The 6,580-nt window shown below is 28.4% G+C and overlaps 1 non-coding gene across 1 annotated transcript; it reads left to right on the forward strand.

Moving 5' to 3' along the window:
- Positions 1–4,733: 4,733 nt before the first annotated feature.
- On the forward strand, positions 4,734–4,805 carry Trnaw-cca (transfer RNA tryptophan (anticodon CCA)). The gene has a single exon. It is a non-coding gene; the product is annotated as a tRNA-Trp (tRNA).
- The last annotated feature ends 1,775 nt before the right edge of the window (positions 4,806–6,580 follow it).

The following is a 6,580-nucleotide window of genomic DNA, read 5'->3' on the forward strand; positions in this document are numbered from 1 at the left end:
CACTGCGGAGTTAATATTAAAAAAACAAAAGCGACTTTTCTGACAGACAGCTGCCAAAGTTTATGTACAGTGGTGCCAAATATTTGCATGGATTTCAAAAATCAATATAGATAAACAAAAAAACACACCTATGGTTTTTTTTTTCAAGATTTTTTGTAAGTACCTACATATATGTATGAACATATTCCGTAGGAACATTTCATCTTCCATTTGCCAGGAAAAGTCTGGGAAGTGTACCTATGTATGTACATATATAGTATATACATACATAATGTACATAAGAAAAAAGCCGGAATATTTGAAGGCTCCAGGGGAAAAACAGCACAAGTCCATTCCAACTCATTTCGAGAAAAATGCGTTTTTAAATTTTGTTCTCCATACAACTTAGTACTTAGCACACAATTTATTTATTTTTTCAGCAAGGCTTAAATTTGTTTTATAAAAGTAAGGATGCCATCAGATAGTGGTCAGTAAATACTACAAGACCTCATCATTCGTTTATTTTTGACAAAAAGTGGACATGTGCCGTTTTTCCCCTGGACCCTTCATTTGCTCTTTGCGTGCTATAGGGGCGTAAGTGTTGCACCCCTATTACGATTGTCAACTATCAATTCTTTGCCCCTGGGTAAAAAGGACTTACATAAATGATAGTTTACCAGAAAATCCGATTGAAGTTGAAAATCGATGAATTTTTGAGCATTGATCCCCTTATTTTTATAAGAAAGAGTTACTCTAAATTTATGTTTTTGATACCAAATAAAAGAGCTTATTCTCTTTTCATCAAAACCCGAAAGTGCAATTTTGTGACTTAACCTCTTTGTAGCCGGAAGCAAAGAATTTATAGTTGTTAAAAAAAATTTGATCTCTTATTTGCTTTGAAAAAAATTTGAAAACGAAGAATGATGCTAACCGTGAAATGTAACTGAAAAGATCCATTAAAAAAATGACCAGTTTTCCCCCATTTCGATTTTAAAACATCAAATTTCAGTATTTATCAACTATCAATTGATAGTTAAGGTGGTGAATGCATGATTCAACATCGGTTCAAGTTCTTCAAATTGACCAAGTTTGAGATATTAGTTGCGGCAACCTGTTTGAAATAGAGTTAATTATAAAATGTATGTACAACTTAGGGAACCTAGAATTGCTAAATTTAATGTGCCATATTCATAGCTGTTTAACTTAAACTGGGGCTAATCCAATGTATTTTAAAAGGGATGAACAGGAGTTTTTTAGTAATTCTCGACTTTTTAAAAAACACACTCTGCATTTACATTTGTACCTACCTAGCTATACTTTCTTTTTATTTAAGCATGCGAGAAGTCTCGCACGGGTAAGCTAGTGTTGTTAAATTTGTGTAAAAAAAATATTTTTTTTTCAAAGAAACGGCTCCAAAAATGTTCAACAAAAAAAAAAATGCCAAAAGTTTTTCGTAGGTATTGTTGTGATACAAATATCAAGTGTTATACTTCATTTGGAGATCTATACCATTTTAAAAGGAGTTTTCGTAATTATTCTTAAAACTATTTGTTATGTATGCACCAAAATTCAATGTTCTGTTCTTTGGAGCCCATTGCGTTTTTAAAACAATGCAATTTTACATAAGAAAAATTCAGTGACAAATGAGTGATTAAAAAAATATTTTTTTTTTTTATTTTGGACAGATACCTACACTTTTTAAAATTTGTGTTAAATTTATTATTTTTTTAGGTTACAAAAATTTATTTAAATTTAATACTTTAATTATAATATTACATTGTTGATAATCTAATACAAGATTTATTTTTACTTTTTTACGTTTTTTAATAAAGTTTGATTTAAACTAAATATTTTATACTCAAAAAGACCACAAACAAAATTCATAATAACAGCTATCAAATTAACACTTTTGAGTGACAAAAGTGGTCCAACAATTAAAATATCAATTTTGATATGATAATCATATTGGGTGATATGAATAAAAAGGTAGTACTTACTTTAAGTAAAAGATGAAAGTAAATACTATAAATTCTAGTAAAAGGTAAAATTCATAGTATTTACTTAATTTCGTATGCATACAAAAAAGTACCTGCTAGCAGGCAAATATTTTTAGTAGATACTAAATTCATCCGAGTAAATACTAGAATTCACCCAAAAATGATAGTTAATACTTTTTTTTTAGATGATTGGCATTCGTTTCGTATTTAAGCCTAGTTAGACCAGTGCCGATGCCTTCAAAAACATTAAAAAGTACAAAAAAATCATAGCAGGATGAAACCCATTGGAAAAGGAGGGGAATATGATAAGAATGAAAGGAAAAATAAATTACGGGCGAGCCGAGTTCGGGAAGTGGGAGGGTTGAGTTTTGTATGGTAAAAAATGGTATATCTCGATTTCCGGCAAAACTACAAATCCTATAGAAAAAAGTTTTTTGGCAAAGTTCTAGGTTATAAAAAGATCTACAACTTTTGTATCAACAATTTTTTCACATAACCTCAAAATTTATGTGAAAAATTCAAAAAACCGAGTTTTTGGTTTTTTATTTTTATCTTTTTCAAAAACAAAAATTTTTCTACGAAATTTGGTGAAAACCTACCTTATTATATTCCAAATACACTGTAATTTATTTGATTTAAAATATTCATTTGTTCGCCTTATATTGACTTAATACCAAAAAAACACCCTAATTTTCAATCGAAAATTCACGTGTCAAAATATCAGCTTTTTTCAAAAAGTCGGTGGGCATTTCGTTCCTTAAAATGTCTATTTTCTGATGGTGTAAAAAAAATTTTACATTAGTATACTATAGAACATGTTCTAGTAAAATTCAAAACATGAAAAAAGCTTGAATTCGAAAAAAATTTTGTATCATTGTTTACAATTTTGGTCTATTTATTCAAATTTACACTTTAATTACTCAAAAAACGTAAGATTTCATGTAACATTGATTAATCTTACGTTTTTTGAATAATTAAAGTGTAAATTTGAATAAATAGGCGAATAAATAAATAAATAAATGAATAAATTGACGATTTTGTAAAAAAAATGTAATGTAGAAAATTTAGACCCTAATTAACGGTATTTCCTTTGAACTGAACCATTTTCTTGAAAACGACACCACCGATTTCAATTAAAACTTTTGAACAAAAACTTTTAAGTGGCCTTAATATTAAAATAAAGAAAAATTTTCAATAAAATCATTTTTGGAGTAAAAAAAATTTAAATTTTGTAAGAAAAATCTATTTTGAAAACGACTCAATGAATTTTATTCAAATTTTGTCTTTATTTATCAAAAATACTTTTCTTTTAATGGTTTAAGTACCATTTTTTTGAAAAAATTTGTGAACAATTTTTATATGAAAAAAACTTCTTTTAAAAACGGCTCTAGATTTCCAATTTTTTTTTAATTCTTTGTGATGCATTTAAAAAAAAAAACGTTTTTAAACTTTAAACCAAATTTTATTTTATTTTTAACCTTTTTTTTAATTTAAAAAAAAATTATCATTTATGAGTTTTTGAAAAGCTTTAATATTTCAAGCAACTTTTGACATAAGAGCAAGTACGTGCGACCCAGTTTTGCATTTTTAAATTGCAAATTCCTTAAAATATTATTCATGGCTAATAAAGTTAATATACTATTGGCAATTCAAATATGATTCAATTGAAATTTTCTCAACGGTTTTGAAACTTGACATTAGGTACCTACTTAAAAAAAATGTATTGTTAAAAAATTACCATTCATTTACAATACTGACTAACCAAAAAATTGTTTACTCAACCAACACGGATTTTCCCTTTCATATTGATAAAGTTTCTTAAAATTCAACTCTGAGTCCGATAAACGATCTTTATAAACTTTTTGGTAATTGATAATTAAAAATTCTGCAAATTTCGACAAATATTAACAACCATCCATTTTTAGGAAATACCATGAACCGATAGTATCTTAATATGACTCAAGACAGCTACTCATAAGTTTCATGGCTTCATAATAGCGGTTTTAAAATAAAAAAGTATATACTATCAATCTTGCAAGTTGGTATTTTGTAACTAGTAATTCCTAAAGAAAAAAAGTACTTACTAGTTTTTATGCATACGGAATAAAGTATTTACTGAAAAAGTTTATCCAAGAAAGTAGTTACTATGACTGATAGTAAATACCTACTTAATTTTCAGCATTTGCTTGATTTTTATGCATATCAAAAATAGTATATACTTGGAAATTCTCTAGTAAAAGCATTTACTATTTTTTATGCATATCACCCATTATTAAAATATTTTTAATTTTAGGTTGATAATGAAAATTTCACTTTTACAGTTTAAATATCAATATTGACTAATTTGTATTATAATGATATTTCTTTCTTTTTTATCAATTGAAGTGTTTTCTTTCTTTTTTCTTTAAATATTATTTTATGTTTTAATCATCATAAAACACATTTTGCCAGTATTTTTTGCTGAAATGATAAGATACTTTATTTGATATTTAAAAAATTTAAAAATGATATTGTTTTTATTTTTCAGTGAAGACAAATAATATTTAATTTTAGCACTTGGGAATATATTGTTACATATACATATTTTTTATATTTTAATACTTTTTATTACAATGACTTTTGCATTCAAAATAAGATTTTAAATTCAAAAGTTTTTTTCGATAAAAATTGTAACTATGTATGAATGTATTGAAAACCTTATTTTAATATATTTTATAACTAAACAAAATCATCATCTTGCATCATTTATATATATATGACTCCGTGACGCAACGGTAGCGCGTCTGACTCCAGATCAGAAGGTTGCGTGTTCAAATCACGTCGGGGTCAAATGCTTTTTTATCTTTTTTAATTTTTTATTCTGACATTTTTCATTTAAATACAGACTACAGATTTCCAGACTTTAATCAATTTTTTTTTTATAAACAAGAAACAACCCTTATTTTCCTGTAACTTTAAAGTTTATTAACAATTTCGTTTTAAGTAAAAAAAAAAGAATGCTTTCTTATAAAGGTGCTACTATTTCTGTCAGTTCGACTGGTTTTTTGACAATATCAATCAGCCAAATACCGATTTCCAAAGGTTTCAGTTGTTCTATACATTGTATTCCATTTATAAATCTTCTGTATATTCGTAGCAATGAAATAGTTACAGCGTTAAAAAAAATTAAAAAAAAAACAGTTTATTACAGTTTTCAAGTTCGCAGATCAGTTCTTTTGTTTACAGAGAAGACAAAATGGACAAATGAGATTTTTAAAATTTTAGCTTTTTAGCTGAAGATTTCAACTTGTTTTTTTATGTAAAGTGTTTTACAGCGATTGTGTCTTCCAAATTGCAAACCAAGTTTGAAATTTTTTTTAACAAACTTAAGCAATTTGAGTCGGCCCAAAGAATATCATATATTAAAACCGAACCTTAAAAAAAATTGATCTGTGGAGAATAACCCCAAATCCTTCCACCCTAGTAGGATGAGCAATAATTTAGCTTTAACAACAACCATGTGACGGCTTTCGGTCTTCTATCTTCTCTTCAACCAAGACATTCAATATTAACAAACATAATACTTAAAAAGTTTCAACCCCAGCAGAGGTACAATTTTGGTTTTAAATAACAAAATTCACAGCTAATTCTCCTTTTTAATGTTCTATAAGAAAAATTCATTCCCAAGGCTTTGCCATGCACAAATACTTCTAGTTATTAAAAAAGTACACCCATCCAATGTTAAAAAATTCATTTAATCAGAACTCACCCATGGTGCTACAAAATCCATTCATTAAATACAGCATTTTCCTCATTTATCCACATCATCAGCCATCGTGAGTCTAGTCCAAAGTTAATCTAGCAATTTTCACAGCTCAGAAACGTGAGAAAGTCGCAAATCCTTAAAAATTGCAAAAATCCGCGTCCTGATCTGGGTCCCTTGTCTATGTTCTTTAGTCGGACGATAGAAGGAAACTCCGTTGTTGATGAAAGCAGACCCTTCTGGGTTCTGCAGAATAATTCATATAATATTCCATAAGGCATCCGTATATAGTCGTCGTCGTTTGTCGATATAATCCTAATCCGAGTATTGTTAGAACGCGTCGTTGCATTACCTTTTTATCCTGGTGCAACTGGATGCTTACTCTTTTATATGCAAGAAACAAATCATATCGAGAAAAAGGATATCCAATCACTATAAGCACACTGAGGTGTCAAATGATTGTGTTGTTTGGCTGAGCTGAGCGAGCATTGTCTTGGGGCAACACCTAGAAAAACATTTTTCACCTCTCTTATCCTGTGGCAGGGCCAAGAATAAGAAAAAGAAACAAGGATGTCTCCTCTGTCCTATTGTGTGTGATTTTTATTTTATTTTTATTTTTTTGTTGTTGTTCATGTTTTCTTGCGCAAATGATTGCTGTTTATACCTGGGTTGTCGTATTAAAAGAAATTCAAATCCAAATTTTGTATCTTAAGGATTTACTTCGTGCTGTTGTGTCCTTTCTCTTCTTTTTGGCTCTTCCTCCTCCTTGACAGCTTTGCCAGCTCAGTTCTGTGGAAGAAACCTTAACAAAAATGCAATTTATCGGAAGATCTAAAGCGGATAACACAGGGATTATATGTTT

Source organism: Episyrphus balteatus, chromosome 2 (genome assembly GCF_945859705.1).
Source record: "Episyrphus balteatus chromosome 2, idEpiBalt1.1, whole genome shotgun sequence".
Lineage (NCBI taxonomy): Eukaryota > Metazoa > Arthropoda > Insecta > Diptera > Syrphidae > Episyrphus > Episyrphus balteatus.